The following is a 15,576-nucleotide window of genomic DNA, read 5'->3' on the forward strand; positions in this document are numbered from 1 at the left end:
CTGCTGCATTCCTGTTTTAAGTTAATTTAACTTTATTAACTAGTGTTTATGTTCGTTAGTAGTGCGAAAGTTAAAAAGTTTAGTTCTTATGCTATTAGTTCAGGTTAGTGTAGTATTATAAGTATGAAGTATGATTTTTGTGTGGTTGTGTGGTACTGTGGTTAAATGCAAAATATGGCTTAACGCCGTAACTTCGCCCTTAAGACAATAAGTAAATAAATAAACCTCGAAAGATGCAAAACGCAAGGCGCCAACATTTAACTCACTACGTTTCTGCTTGCGTTTTCGCCTTCCGTATCTGAAGTGAGGTGTTCCGAAAACTTTATAAAGATGCAGATGTTTTGTGCATAGAAGGTCACGATGTTTTTATTAATCACGTTTTCAATTGTTAAACTTTGGCACAGTGAAAGAAAAATAATTTTATATCAAAATGACGAATACATTGTTGAATAATGAACATGAATTATCCAAAGTAAAGCCCGGGGAATAAATTTTATATCTAATGTTTTAAACTTTAAAGTTTTAGGTATGGTGACATCTTGCGACGTGAATGCTTTACAAACGATCGTGATTTCCTTGCGTTAATTGCGTGTTGCGTAAATTTATTAACCCGGCCTAACTCTACGCGAGTCTGAGCTGAACTCAGATTTATAAGTGGGCTGGTCTGTGTTCAACTCGGACTTCTGCGTGGGCTGGTCCGGGCTTAATTTCTTTTCATCTATTTATGAAATGTAATTGCACGCAAAGTAATTGTTAGGAAAACCACCAGTTTTTTGACGTGACAACGTCTAATAAATCGATGAACGCCGGCTGCACGCACGAAAAAGTGTCCCGTAACGCACATTGTCCCACTACGGATGTCCCACTACGGATGTGTCCTGTTATGCTCATTGTACGCATGCGTGGCATCTCTCTTCCACTCGATTGGAACAACCATCGATTTGAATTTTCAATCATATTTTCGTCGTTTGAATTATTAATATTATGTAATTTTAGGATCGTCCACCGATTTTCAGCACAATCGGTACGGTTATTTAAAAGTAATGTTGAATATTCAGATACGTTTTTGACGTTACAACGTCTAATAAATCGATGAACACTGGCTGCACGCACGAAAAAAAATTGTCCCACTACGGATGTGTCCTGTTTTTTTTTCTAGCCTAAATTATTCTAAGTGTGTAAGGGGAGGGTCCAGGTTAGGGGAGGACCTAAGTTTGTCTCAGGCCTAAGCCTATACACTCTACCATGCAGGTTTTTAACCATGCAGGACAAGGGCGCGTGCATCATGTGCTTATTGGGGTTTACTGGCCAGCCATGGCTGCAATTGGCGCCATGACTGACGCCCCATTGGTCGTCTAGCTTAAAAGCAAACTAATGTGACCCAGGTAAAACCTGCATAGACACAGGGAAAACCCTGGGCCGGGTCATGCGGGGACCAAATATCATGCATTAAGCAAGCAGGTAACTACTGGACAAGAGGGAAGAAGGGTCCAGGTAAGAAGAGTTGGAGGGGCTGAAAAATCAATCATGCTGGAGTTGGGTGCTTGGGCCTTGCGGCCCGCATTTAAAGGTTGGGAACTCCTGGGTTATTATTAACCAGGGGCGCATGCGCCCCCAGGGGCGGGCGACTTCACTCGTCAGCCCAGCCACAGCTGCCCAGGCAGCCACAGTTAAAACATAAGTGGGCAGACGAGCCAGTAAACCGGCTCGAACTGCGGGCGCACGGAGCGAAAGGCAGCTTGACGTTGCGCCATCTTCATCTTCCTTCTTCAGGTCAACAGCAGTGTATCTTTCAAGCCAGGGTGGGGGGAGGGAACCAACCTCGTCACCCAAAATCCCCGAGACGGTTGAAGGTCGCGCCGCTCGAGGCTACTACTGCCAGACCTACAGTAGCCCAAGCTGAAGGTCCCTGATCTCTTCCTTCAGAGTTCCGATGCATTTCAGTTCCGTTGCGCGCGCAGCAGTCCACAGCTCCGCAAGTTCCAGCCCGCAGTTCGTCTACACTTCGCTACTGTGGCACATCGAGCTCCCCTACGGTGCCTTCGCCGACGGAACTGCTTCCTGCCACGCGCCGAGCTACATTCAGGCTACCTTTCACCCCGATAGCCGTGATAACGACTCCACAGGCCGGCCATTGGTCCGCGGACTGCTATTGGTTATTCACAGTCACCCCAGCGAGATTGCAACTCTCGAGCTGGGCTCCCGTATCCGCCACCCGCGGGACGCGGTCGGTAGCAGTTGGCACTGATAGGCCGCCTCCCGTACGCCCACAAATCCCCCACGCACTGCCAGCTTTTGGTTACCTGTTTACGCGATTTTTTTTTTTTCCTAGTTCGGCCGGGGTTCGAGGTTATTGGTGTGCATTGCGCCGCGGGAGAATATTCGCAAGGAAATTGCGTTCTTACAAGTACGTATTATTTTAATTACTAGTGTAAATCAGTATATTTAAACAGTGTTGTATGAGTATTGTTTTAGCTGTGTAACTAAATATTTATTGCTGGTATGATACTTTTCACGCTTTAGTTTGACATTGGTAATTATTTGTCATGAGTTATTATTTGATCAACTAAATCACACACCGTATTATAGTTATGTGCACACGAGCGTGTAAATATTTTGAGTCCAACAGAGAATATGCTAGTTAAAAGAAATTCAAACAAATATCGTGCGTGGAATATTATTAATCTATAACTTCTGAAACAATTGTTTCCGATATGGCCTCGTGGCTGCGCGGTTAGCGGCGCTGACTGTTGACGGATCAAATCCCGGCGACTGAATTTTTTTTGTACTTGTAAAAATAAAAATATGGCGCGCACGACACTTCAAAAGTAATAAATATATTTGAATTAATAAATGCAAATAAATTAAATTTATTAATTAAATTGTAGATTTCATTTCCCTCCTTTGTATCCATACAAAATAGTGATAGTTCAATAAAAATGAGGTAGATTTTATCATACAAAATATAGAAAAATTTAAAAAAAATTTCTTCCTCAAAGAATATAATATTTTTAATGCCTAAATGATTTGGTTGCAAAAACCTATTACGGCTCAGTCTCAGGCCGAATATGATATTTTATTTTCTTTTGGATCAATCATTTCATCAATGTTTTGTTTTGGCGTCACGTCAATTTATCGTCCGTAAACCGACTTTACAGACAACCAATTTTTAACGAACAATGGTGTTTTACAGTTACACATAATAATTCAAATTACACCCGGGATCTTTTGCGCAATGTTTTAAAGAATATAGTAACACATTATAAATAAGATTGGTGTATTTGGGATGCGTATTTGTTATAAAATCGTGTTATAAAAACGAAATAATATTATTCCCCTACCGTTCTTACATCTACGGTGACGGACGCGAACCGAATGAATCACGATATCTATCCGCTATCGCGGCAACCAGGCACTCGTTAATACATATTTTCCTTTGTTTATCGCGAGGGGCGTTATTATTAATGAATTATAAATAAAAATTCGTGGCCGTGGCCACAATTGCATGTCATTTTGAGCACTGGAAGACATAAAAACAAAAATATTCTCGACGGATTTTAATCTCTGGTTTTCATTGCTTATTACAACAATTTCGGCAATAAACATAAATTATTTTTATATTGCTCTTTGCTAACCTAAACCTCCTAGCATTGCGACCGATTCCGTGGCGTAATTCTGTTTTCATGCATTTCAATGTAACATTTTCATTGCTCTTTGCTAACCCGTTCCTCCTAGCATTGCTGCAGAGTCCGTGGCGCAAATATATTATTTTTGACTGCGTCTTGGTGTTGGGTAAGTCATTTTCCTTCACATCATCCTTGAAACACTCCCATTCGTTTCCTACTTTTCCTATCATCGTCCTATCCTAAACAGAATAACACAGATTGGAAGAAGTTAAATAGCAAACATGTATAAAAGTTATAGTTAAAATAATATCTTCGATAAAGTAATAAGCATATTTGAATTAATGAGTGCAAATAAAAGTAAATTTATCAATTAAATTGTAGTTTTCATTTCACTCCTCCTTTATATCCATACAAATTAGTGATAATTCTATAAAAATGATTCAATTTTATTCATTAAAGTATGCAATTATTTCATCAATGTTTTGTTATGACGTCACGTTAAACTATCGTCCGTAAACCGACTTTACAGACAACCTTTTTTTTTTTTTTTTTTTTTTTTTTTTTTTTTTTTTTTTTTTACCAAAATGAAATACGTGGGCTCTAATCTACGGAGTACCATCGATCATCCATTGACACATAATTTTACGGTCTTTTTTAATTCAAATTTTTTTCTTAAAAATTTTCGTGTTTTTATTTTTAAAAATTTTCTTTCCTTAATGTTATATATAATTTAAAAATATAACAATAGCATTTTTTGCAGTCGATTAATTTATACTTAGCGTGTCTAGAACATAATTACTTGGAACAATTAAAATAGATCAGCAAGCATTTGTGCATGAAAAATGAAAAACGTTTCTACGTCAGTAGTGTAAAACATTTTCAGTGAATTTTTTTTCTGTCCCTCTAGGTGATATATTTTATTACTAAACTCCTGAAAAAATAAAATTCTTTGAACTCAATATTAAATATTAAATTTTATTGATTTGAGTTAAATTTTGTTAAAATGCTTATTCTTTTTACTATGTAAGATTACTTCGGTGCTGTATAGTATTTTATCTTGCACTTTGTTGTTATATGATGAATTGACATGATTTTCGGTGTCATCTGGGTTTTATCACAATTCACCATGTCACGATGGCTAGTTCCGCAGTAGGGGCTGACTAAGGCAATCGAGAACGAGCATGAGTTCTAAATAAATTTTATATTTGTTATTGTTTTGTGGTTTCCCCTCGCTTTTGCGGGTCTGGAAGCCGATTGTGTCTTTTCAGAATAAATTTCGAAAGAAACCGTTGTGATTTTCGGTTCAGCTGGACGAAATTTATTCTCATTCTATCCTTTTTTGACGACTGATTTAAAATTACGTATATATTTTAGTTTAATGTAGCTGTGGATACGAATTTCATTGTAATTTATTGAATAATACTCAGTACATTTTTGCTTATTGTTTTGCCATGAAGTGCAAATGTCGCTATCACTTTCTTCCGAAATGTAGTGGCTGGTTTCTCAGAGCCCATATTCTTCTAGATTCTATACTCAAAAGAGTACCTACTTAGCAACTTTTGTACTTGAGACTAAGTGAAAAATATAATTTATAGCATGATTTTTTGGATGCCGGTGTTATTATTTTTTAAAACTACATTAGGGGTGCTTGTGAGCTATCAGTTCACGGAGTACAATCTTTGCGTGAAATACCATACGTATTGGTGTGTCAAGTGAAACTTCATGATAGTGAAACTACCCCGGAATATATTTGATAAACTGAAATAGTAACAGTAAAAAATAATCTAAAATTTTAAAATAGCTGAGAAAACTGGCATTTCAATTAGTACATATTATACTTGCAATATGTCAGCGGGCTTGGTAGCACAGCGTCAGAGAAGGCGCTTGCTAACCTCGAAAAAAGGTTTTCGAATCTCGTCACTGGGAATTTTTTTATAACAAATTATAGCAATTTTATATAATATTGAATCAGTTCAATAATGTTGTTTGTTTATAGTAGCCATTTACAGAATTATTTCAGTCGTTTATGCTAAAACAAATATACAAACACACAGGCCTACTTAGTGTTATGCTGTGTTTAAAATGTTTCAGTTTAATATTTTAGTAGTGCCATAGAAGTAGAACTTATAACGTGTATGGAAACCTTATAGTATTATTTTTTTTATAAATTTTAACTAGATGGGCAGTATTTTAATACAATTCATTGTCGAAAATCAGGTCCAAAGGCTGGGTTTAGGATTTTTAAAAGTTTTTTTTTCTTTTTCGCTTTTATCGGAGCCGTTTATAAAAGTTTAAAATTTCCTTTTGTTCCAAATGTTACTAAATCAAAAACTAGTTAAAATGCAACATGTCTCTTCAACATTGATTTCTGTATCCATTTATTTATTTATTTTCATTTTATTAAATTCATTGGATTTCTTTTATTTTATTTTACAGAGCATTAATTTTTAAGTTAAATTGGACTTTCTTATTAATTGATTATTGAGTTTCATGAGATAGCGTTTTTGTCGAATGTGGGGGTATAAATGTGTATGAGAGATTGTAACTTTTCTTATCTACAGTGTCCGGTAATTTGCATTTGCAAAGGTGGTCAACTTAGTTATGGGAAGGGCGGCAAATGTGACTTTTTGCCTAGGGTGGCAGACCTGGTTGCGCCGTCCCTGCACACAGTTATCTAGGACTTTGCAGTGTTGAAACTCTGCAGAAGTGTACCAACACTGCACTCGAACGCTTCCACTGTGTCATGGTCAAGTTCACCCCGGCCAAGCGTGGCCTTGACATCCAAGTCGCCGGCCGGCCGTCGCTTCGCCGGTCGAGGACTCAGTAGTCGCCGCGCCGCTGGGCGGTCGGTCCGGTCACTATCGCTCCCGAGCCCGCTTGGTGTTCCGATGGTCAACGATCAAGGTCTGCGAAGGCATTTCATCGTCTCTGGGCGTGTCTTACGAGCGGAGTTGCACTGCGGTTGAGTTTTGTTGTTTTTGACAACAGTGCAGTTGTCCCACGGTGAGTTACTTTTGACGCGAACGGAGTTGTTCCACGGTGAGTTCAGTTGTTTTTGACGCGAGCGGAGTTGTTCCACGGTGAGTTTAGTGATTATTGACACGAGCGGAGTTGCTCCACGGTGAGTTTAATTGTTGTTGACGTGAGCGTAGTTTCCCCATGGTGAGTTTAATTGTTTTTGGTGCTAGCGGAGTTGCTCCACGGTGAGTTTAATTGTTGTTGACGTGAGCGTAGTTTCCCCATGGTGAGTTTAGTTTTTTGACGCGAGCGGAGTTGCTCCACTGTGAGTTTTTAATTGTTGTTGACGCGAGCGCGTAGTTTCCCCATGGTAAGTTTAGTTTTTAACGCGAGCGTAGTTTCTCCACGGTGAGTTTAGTTGTTTTAGACGCGAGCGAAGTTGTTCCACGGTGAGTTCAGTTGTTTTTTTTACGTGATTGTGTACGCTTTGCCAGGGCCTTCGGAGAAAATTGAAAACGTGGTTCGGGGGAGGGGGTTTAATACCCCTGGTTGAGTTTAGAAATTAGGTATAGTCTTTGGTTTACCCTGATCGGACAAATATTGCAAGTCATAGGAGACCTTACACGTTATGCGATACGCGCAGATCATGTTACGTTTATGGTCACGACAAAATCTACAGCTTTTAGTTTAATTTTTTGGTTTGAAAATTAGTACATTAAATACTATGTCATTGACCCCCCATGTCCCTAAATTCTTTTGAATGCCCTGCGCTTTCACCAGATTATATTATTCAATGCTCATTCAAATATAACATTTTTCGTATAAGTTGGAAAAAAAGACTAACACGTAGCTTCTGAAGTTCTCTTTTTTTAATTCCTCTGTAAATATATTACACACAATTACATTTATAAGCCAGTTTCCTTAGTCCGTAAGTCGGGTGACCTGCAGCGAGTCAGATGGCTCGAAAAATTCCGTCCATCAAGAGCTTGGCAAACTCATGCTTTTGACGGACGGATGGATTATATCCATTGGCTGTGAGTAGTATAGAAAAGTTTTAGCTGGGACACGGGTTCTGGGTGTGGAGCTGTTTATATAGGTTTTTTTTTTGGATTGAGCCGTGAGTCGGTCCGCCATCTTGGATTGTGACGTCATGGCGGCCATCTTTGACCTTCAAATTTGCCAAAATTTGCCCTAAATTCCTCAAAATTTGCCAAAAATCACCAAAATTTCCATTTTTTTGGGAAAAAAATTCCGCCAAAAAACCTCAAAAAATTTCACAATTCAAAATTTAGGATTTTGAAAAACCTCAAAATACTTTTTGCCTTAGAAAGAACACAATGTCCTAAAAGTGGCTTAAGCATCCATGTCTAAAGCCTCTGATAAGCCTCTGATGTCATCTAGGATTATGACTACCATCTTCCATCTTGGTTTATGACGTCACCTTTGCAATTTCCGTTACGGTCGCCATTATGAAAATCCGTAATTTTTATGTTAGAAAATCAGGAAAAATTTTAAAATTTATAAAAAAAAATTAAATAATCGAGTTTAGTAATAAAAATTTAATAAAAATTTTTTTTAAAAAATTAAATATACACTTACGCCGTGGAGCTCGGGAGTCCTCGGTTCAAACCAGGTGAGGTCAAAAATTAGAAAAATGACACCCGATCCTTCCTCCACGGAAGCTGCTGGCAGACTAACCTCCCACCACTTATGTCAAGGTATATATATCGTCAGCAAGTATGTCATGTCCGCCATCTTGGAAATCTTTATTTATTATCAGGTTTTAATGAAATTTTTTTAAAATTTATAAAATAAAATTATTTTTTTAGTAAAAAATCTTTAAAAAAACATTTGCATGTGTCGTTACGACCGCCATCTTGAAAATCCGTAATTTCAATGTTAGAAATTCCGATAACTTCCAAAAATAATTTTAAAAATTGCCTACTTCAAATGGTTACTTATTTAACCAGTTTGGGTCCTCGGATCAATTTCCGGCGAGAGTAAACCAGTAATTTATTAATGTATTTAAACAATTCTCAATAAAAAGTAATAAAAATGTCTTACAGCACACTCGACATTTTGAATTATGTCACCACTGTATCAATTATTATCGTTACGGACGCCATCTTGAAAATCTTTATTTATTATCCGATTTTAATGAAAAAAGTTCAAAACTCATCAAAAAATTAACGTATTAGAATACTGATTGATTAGATCCATTTCCGTCCTTGGTTCGAAACTGGTAAGAGCCAAAAATTAAAAAAAAGACAGATCCTTCCTCCACAGAAGCCACCTAGACTGACCTCACACCACCAATACCAAGGTATATATCGTCAACTGGTATGACATGTCCGCCACCTTGTCTTCGTCCGCTGGAGGCCACCAACTTGTTTTCGTCTGCTATAGTGTGCTGATGCCATGTTAGTATAATTTTCTGTTCACAATACCTTTGACCTCGACTGTTGACTTTGACCTTGACCTTGAAAATTGACCTTGACCTTTTTACCTTTAACTTGAAATTTTCCTTGTACTTTAAATTCGACCTTGACCTTGGAATTTGACTTTGACCTTGATGACCATCATGGGTCCGACAATTTGTGTTCAGTACATGCTACCAGTAGCTACCACCTGCTAGAGGACATTGCCACCATCTTGTTTTCGTCTGCTGGAGGACACCATCTTGTGTGTGTACTCGTCTTATAGAGTGCATTACCATCATGCTAGTTTTATTCTAACCCGCTAGAGTGCAGTAATAATTTATTATTACTGAGGTGCCCGCCATCTTGAAATTTGGGCGCCATATTAGAATCTTGTAATTATTTAGCTAGAAATTCGGGAAAAATTTCAAATTTCACCAAAAAAATTTTACAATAAATTTACAAATTGATTCGATCAGTTCCTGTCCTTGGTAGTGTAACTAAATATTAAATAAATTTTAGATTCTGTTTTCCATTACCTTTCGCAGAGTTTATTAATCATTCACTCTGCAAAAATAAAACTCAGACAATATACCTGTCCGACGAATTTAATACGTTGTCGCAATACCTAACATGTAAGTCTAGTTTTAGATAATCTGAATAACCTCTAAACCGTTAATGTACAAAGCCACACATAGAGGCCAAGCGTCTCCGGACCACGAGACCGAGTCATGGAACAATATCAGACGTATAGGCTAGTCGTTTCCGGACCTAATAAAATTCTTCGTCTTTAGCTAATTACAGTCAGACTATCGTGCAATTTTTTATACATACTAAAGGACCAAGAGACCTTGAAAAATATTTTAGCAACACCAAGAGGTTTATAACTAGTAAATATTCAGTCACTACAGATTTTACTACGCACAATCAACAAAAAGGAAGCACATTCGACATAGAGGGAGCACATTCAACAAAACGGAAGCACAATAGGACGCACATTCAACGAAAAATAAAGCACATTAATAGAAAAGGACCCACAATCGGAAGCACAATTAACAAAAAGGAAGCACATTTGGAAGCACAATAATAGAAAAGGACGCACAATCGGAAGCACAATCAACAAAAAGGAAGCACATTTGGAAGCACAATAACAAAAAGGAAGCACATTTGGAAGCACAATCAACAAAAAGGAAGCACATTCAACAAAAAGGAAGCACAATAGGACGCACATTCAACGAAAAAGGAAGCACAATCATAGAAAAGGACGCACAATCGGAAGCACAATCACAGAAAGGACTCACAATCGGAAGCACATTTGATGAAGAGGAATCACAATTGGAAGCACAATAAACGAAGAGGTAGCAGTATTACGAGATCTCAGTCTTAGTTTGAATACAATTTACAAGAAATAAAACGTACTTTTTTAAATCTAAATAATTCATTAATGTTTTAATAGTACACACATGCCAGTTAAACAAATGATTATTGTATGTAGCCAGCCTTCCGCAGTTCTTTAAGTATGGACGATACTTCGTCGGTATGCGAGTAGTTTCCTCTACGAACAGATGCTACCAACAGTCTCAGACGATCAACTAATACGTTAGGATCTTCACATGACATATAATCAATCTCTTCTGCTACGTTCATCTTCCCTACAAGTTTATAATAAATATTATGATCTCTGGTGTCATACGTTTGAACACCAACCTCAAGGTAACTTTCGTCATCGAGCCATGTTCATCAATAGCTTGATCAGGATAATTTATTTTATTACGACGTTTTCATCGTTTCGGTCTCAGGACATCGTCACAGTCCTCGATCTTGTAAGCTTTAGGTGCATCATCACAGTCTTTTCCTTTGTCATAAGCCGCAGAGTCAATGTCACCATCACCGTAGAAGGCATCGTCTTCACCCAGATTACTGTAAGAATTCGATATCTTTGATGTCGCAGCTTCTTCATCGTCTTCATGCTTCGTTTTTAGGAGTCCACCATTTTTACATAATAGGAAAGATCTACTTGAATTCGGCTTGAATGTATTCACACTTTTCACGTTAAAGATTCTTACATTGACTTCATTCTTCCATAAATCATCAACGTCCTTTCATTTAGGTTCTTTGTCGAGATCGGAAGAGCCATGGACATAATCTCTTTCAAGGCAAGGAAACGTATTGACGCAATGCAGATCACTCTTCTTTAGATTAGTAGACAGCGACAGACACCGAATCTGGATCCATATAGTTACCGAGACTAATGTCAGATGCAAACTGAGAGCTATAAATTAGATCCTTTACTTAAATAGAATATTTTTAATATTTTGTCAGCGAGAGTTAAGTTATATAAAGCAAAATAACTTGTTACAAGTAGTCCCGATTATTGGCATGATTTGTCGTCACTTGTTGTGTTGAGTCATAATTTATTTATTTTATGTTGGATGCGGGATGCTCACTAACGATCACAAAAGAAGGAAGGCTTCGCTACACACCAAGGACAAGGAAGTTCGTCTTGATTTTTAGTGATTTTCAGATTTATCAAGGCTTATTATTATATATGACTGAGTAATGGTATTATCGTTTGAATTCCACCTGATAAAAATATTACAAATGATGATTTAGTATCAGAAATTCAATTAATTGAATTTAACTCTGAATAAAATGACATGACTCAAGTAGTATGTAAATGGGCATACTAGATCAGGGTTCAGGGTGTGGTGCCGGTGCCGGTGTCCGCCATCTTGGATTTGTGACGTCACGACGGCAAAAATTCCTCAAAATTCCTCAAAAATGACTCAAAATGACTCAAAATTTCCCGTTTTGAGGAAAAATTTCCCGTTTTCGAGGGAAAAATTCCCGTTTCGAGGGAAAATTTCCCGTTTTATTCCTCAAAAATCCCAGCGGCTAGAAATGTCCTGATAGAGGCTTAAGCATCCTTAACTCAAGCCTCAGTTAAGCCTCTATCAGGATGTGACCTTGACCTTTGACCTTGACCCCGACGGCCATCTTGAATCCACCATCTTGGATGACGTCATTTCGTTTTCTCGAACATTCCGGCATTGTGTTATCCGCCATTTTGAATTATGACGTCATCGTTGCAATTTATGTTACGGCCACCATCTTTAAATTTATTATCCGATTTTAATGAAAAAAATTTTAAAATTATAAAAAATTAAATAATAAAATTTTTAATAAAATATTTAAAAAACAAACATTTACGACACGGAGTTCGGAGTCCTCGGTTCGAACCCGGTGAGGGCAAAAAAAATAAAAATGGTGACCGATCCTTCCCCTGTGGCGGGGGGTGCTGGCAGACTGACCCCCACCACTTATTTCAATGCACATATACCATCAGGTAGTATGACGTCATGTCCGCCATCTTGAAATTTGGACGCCATCTTGAAAATCTTTATTTATTATCCGATTTTAATGAAAAAAATTCCAAAATTCATCAAAAAATTAACGTATTTGAAATCTGTTTGATTATATCGATGTACGTCCTTGGTTCGATTCCCGACGAGAGTAAACAGTCGATCCTTCCTCCATGAAAGCTACCTAGACTGATCTATCACCACCAATACCAAGGTATATATCGTCAACTGGTATGACATCATGTCCGCCATCTTGTCTTCATCCACTGGAGACCACCATCTTGTTTTCGTCTGCTAGAGTGTGCCGATATCATGTAGTATAATTATCTGGTCACCACACCTTTGACCTTGAACCTTGACCTTGAAATTTGACCTTGACCTTGAAATTTGACCTTGACCTTGAAATTTGACATTAACCTTGAAATTTGACATTAACCTTGAAATTTGACCTTGAACTTTGACCTTGACCTTGAAATTTGACTTTGACCTTGTAATTTGATCATGACCTTGAAATTTGACCTTGACCTTGAAATTTGACCTTGACCTAGAAATTTGACCTTGACCTTGAAATTTGACCTTGACCTTGAAATTTGACTTTGACCTTGAAATTTGACTTTGTCCTTGATGTCCATCACGGATCCGTCATTTTATGTTCAGTACATGCTACCAGGAGCGACCACCTGCTGGAATACACCATCTTGTGCGTGTACTCGTATTACCATCATGCTAGTTTTATTCTAACATGCTACAGTGCAGTAATCATTTATTATTACTCAGGTACCCACCATCTTGAAATTTGACCGCCATCTTGAAATCATGTAATTATTTAGCTAGAAATGCGGGAAAAATTCCAATAGTCTCCGAAAAAATCATTTATTAATTTACAAATCGAATCGATGGATCCCTGTCCACGGTTCGATTCTTGACCAGAGACAGTTGTAACTAATTATTAAATAAATGTTAGGTTCTGTTTTCCATTACCTTTCGCAGAATTTATTAATCATTCACTCTACGAAAATCAACTCAAGTCAATATACCGGACCAACGAATTAAATCAGTGCCGATTAGCCTATTATGAAAGTCTAATTTTTCAATAATCTGAATAACATAAAAGCCGTTCATGTACAAAGCCACACATATAGATCAATTGCCTTCAGTCCATGAGACCGAGTCATGTCATTATCAGACGTATAGGCTAGTCATTTCAGGACCACATGACCTTCGTAATCCATCGTGACATTTTTATACATTCTAAAGGACCAAGTAACCTTGTAAAATATTTTAGTAACACCAAGAGGTGATAAACTAGTAAATATTCAATCACTACATTTTGTACTACGCGCAATCAACAAAAAAGGAAGCACCGACAACGAAAAGACAGCACCACCAACGAAAAGACAGCTCATTTGGAAGCACCGACAACGAAAAGGCAGCACATTTGGAAGCACCGACAACGAAAAGGCAGCACATTTGGAAGCACCGACAACGTAAAGGCAGCACATTTGGAAGCACCGACAACGAAAAGGCAGCACATTTGGAAGCACCGACAACGTAAAGGCAGCACATTTAGAAGCACCGACAACGAAAAGGCAGCACATTTGGAAGCACCGACAACGTAAAGGCAGCACATTTGGAAGCACCGACAACGTAAAGGCAGCACATATGGAAGCACCGACAACGTAAAGGCAGCACATTTGGAAGCACCGACAACGAAAAGGCAGCACATTTGGAAGCACCGACAACGAAAAGGCAGCACATTTGGAAGCACCGACAACGAAAAGGCAGCACATTTGGAAGCACCGACAACGAAAAGGCAGCACATTTGGAAGCACCGACAACGTAAAGGCAGCACATTTGGAAGCACCGACAACGAAAAGGCAGCACATTTGGAAGCACCGACAACGAAAAGGCAGCATATTTGGAAGCACCGACAACGAAAAGGCAGCACATTTGGAAGCACCGACAACGAAAAGGCAGCATATTTGGAAGCACCGACAACGTAAAGGCAGCACATATGGAAGCACCGACAACGTAAAGGCAGCACATATGGAAGCACCGACAACGTAAAGTCAGCACATTTGGAAGCACCGACAACGAAAAGGCAGCACATTTGGAAGCACCGACAACGAAAAGGTAGCACATTTGGAAGCACCGACAACGTAAAGGCAGCACATTTGGAAGCACCGACAACGTAAAGACAGCACATTTGGAAGCACCGTCAACGAAAAGGCAGCACATTTAGAAGCACTGACAATGAAAAGGCAGCACATTTGGAAGCACCGACAACGAAAAGGCAGCACATTTGGAAGCACCGTCAACGTAAAGGCAACATATTTGGAAGCACCGACAACGAAAAGGCAGCACATTTGGAAGCACCGACAACGAAAAGGCAGCACATTTGGAAGCACCGTCAACGTAAAGGCAACACATTTGGAAGCACCGACAACGAAAAGGCAGCACATTTGGAAGCACCGACAATGAAAAGGCAGCACATTTGGAAGCACCGACAATGAAAAGGCAGCACATTTGGAAGCACCGACAACGAAAAGGCAGCACATTTGGAAGCACCGCCAACGAAAAGGCAGCACAGTTTGTATGCATCATCGAATAAGGAAGCACATTTGGAAGCTCCATCAACTAAAAAAAGGCAAAAAGGAAGCACAAGTTACGAGATCTAAGTCTTAGTAAGAAATCATAATACAAGAAATAAAAACATTACATTCTTATAATTTAAATTATTTATTTTATTGCTTTACATTATACAAATGCAAGTAAAACAAGTCGTTATTGTATGTAGCCAGCATTCCTCAGTTCCTTGAGTATGAAGGATATTTCTTTGATGCACGAATAGTTTCCTGCACAAAGCGAACCATGTAGAAGTCTTAGCCGGTCAACCAATATGTTTGGATCTTTCCATGATGTGTAATCATTCTCTTCTACCACCATCTTCCTTGCACCTTTATAATAAATATTATGATCTCTGGTGTCTTCCGTTTTACCACCAACCTCAGGGTAAGTTTCATGTTTGAGACGGTGATCATCACAAGCTTGATCAGATTTATTTAATATATCACGTCGTTTCCATCGTTTCGGTCTCAGGACACCGACACATTCTTCGATCTTGGCAGCTTTAGGTGCTTCATCATAGTCTATGTCTTTGTCAACAGCCTCAGAGTCACTGTAACAATCACCGTAGAAGGAATCGTCTTCACC

The 15,576-nt window shown here is 38.5% G+C and overlaps 1 protein-coding gene across 5 annotated transcripts in view; it reads left to right on the top strand.

The window, feature by feature from the left end:
* The window catches only part of LOC134535488 (1-acyl-sn-glycerol-3-phosphate acyltransferase alpha-like), a 72,664-nt gene that overhangs the window by 23,131 nt on the left and 33,957 nt on the right, over nt 1–15,576 (top strand). For 2 of the 5 annotated variants that reach the window (XM_063374617.1, XM_063374648.1), the window contains exon 2: nt 2,333–2,407. The exons of 2 other annotated variants lie outside the window; for them this stretch is intronic. The gene's annotated coding sequence lies outside the window, so the exon portion shown is untranslated. Of the gene's footprint in view, nt 1–2,332; nt 2,408–6,324; nt 6,630–15,576 lie in introns of those variants that run through there. One more of the 5 variants, XM_063374633.1, reaches the window with a different exon arrangement.

This window comes from Bacillus rossius, chromosome 1 (assembly GCF_032445375.1).
Source record: "Bacillus rossius redtenbacheri isolate Brsri chromosome 1, Brsri_v3, whole genome shotgun sequence".
Classification (NCBI taxonomy): domain Eukaryota; kingdom Metazoa; phylum Arthropoda; class Insecta; order Phasmatodea; family Bacillidae; genus Bacillus; species Bacillus rossius.